Here is a 1,520-nt window from a genome sequence, read left to right on the forward strand (position 1 = left end):
TATTACGAAGGTGGATTTAATATTTTACAGCGTGAAATTAATTTAATGCGGTAAATTATCCGGTTTCGGGTGGAGCATTACAATAATAAACTATATACAGTTTATGAAATATAAAACAATCAACTAAATGAAACATATAAACGATAAGATGTGTGGAACATATTTACTATACTGTAAACTACAGAATACAGAATAGAAAACGATCAACTATGTGAAACATAAGAACGATAGCCTATGTGGAACATAAATACGATAAACTACATGAAACATAATTGCTATAAACTACAGTATGTGGAACATTAAAATCCTACTATAAACTAAAGAATGCCGAATATCAAACGATCAACTACGTGAAACATAAAAACGATAACCTATGTGGAATATAAAATACGATAAACTATGTGGAACATATATATATATATATATATATATATACGATAAACTATGTGGAACATTGAAACTACAGTATACTGTAAACCAAAGAATGAGGAATATAAAACCATCAACTATGTAAAACACGAAAACGATATCCTATGTGAGACATGAATACGATAAACTATGTGGAACATTAAAACGATAATTAGGTGGAACATAGATACCATAAATTATGAGAAAGATTAAAACTATACTGTAAACTAGAGATTGCGGAATATAAAATCCATAACCTATGTGGAATAAACATGAATACGATAAACTATGTAGAACGTTCAAACTGTTAACTACTTGGAACATAACTACTGTAAACTGTATGGAATTGTAACGGTAATATTAAATTGTCCCTAGTTGTGTGGAACATGGTGCCAGTTTCTCCTATGTTAGCGCGATATACGCTATTGATTCTTGTGAGTTGATTGTAGTTAATATAGGGAAGTAGTATTACAGTGGATAATTGAAACTACACCGCAATCTAATGTATACTGAATATAAAACCATCAACTACAGTATGTGATACGTAAAAACGATAACCTGTGTAGACAATGAACACGATAAACTATGTGTGATATTGCAACGGTAGTATTAAATTGTCTCTAGTTGTGTGGAACATGGTGTCAGTTCCTCCTATGTTAGCGTTATATATGTTATTGATTATCTATTGGTGGGAATCGGAAAGATGGAGCGGTGTTAATGAGCCTCTTGGCGAAAAGTGCAGGTGGAAGCCCTAGAAGATTGACTATTGGTCGAGAAGCTGAGAAACAAGGTTCGAGGCGATATAAACAAGACGCAGATCATGTTAAAGGGCTTCTATACTGTAGCCGTTACGATATACTATTTTGTATAGGGAAAATTGTGATAGAGTTTTGATGTAAATATTTACATCAAAGATAGATATATAAAGAGGCTAATATAATTGTAGAGCTATATAGATTCATTCATAGGTCAGCTTGGAGAAGTCATAGTAGATATTCTTTTGATATTATATCTGTAGTTTTTAATGCCTGTATTTTAACATCGTAATAAAACAATTTATATAAACNGGAGTCTTACTCATTCTTGTGAGTTGATTGTAATTAATATAGGTG

The sequence above is a fragment of the Trichoplax adhaerens genome, genomic scaffold (assembly GCF_000150275.1).
Source record: "Trichoplax adhaerens TRIADscaffold_40 genomic scaffold, whole genome shotgun sequence".
NCBI lineage: Eukaryota > Metazoa > Placozoa > Uniplacotomia > Trichoplacea > Trichoplacidae > Trichoplax > Trichoplax adhaerens.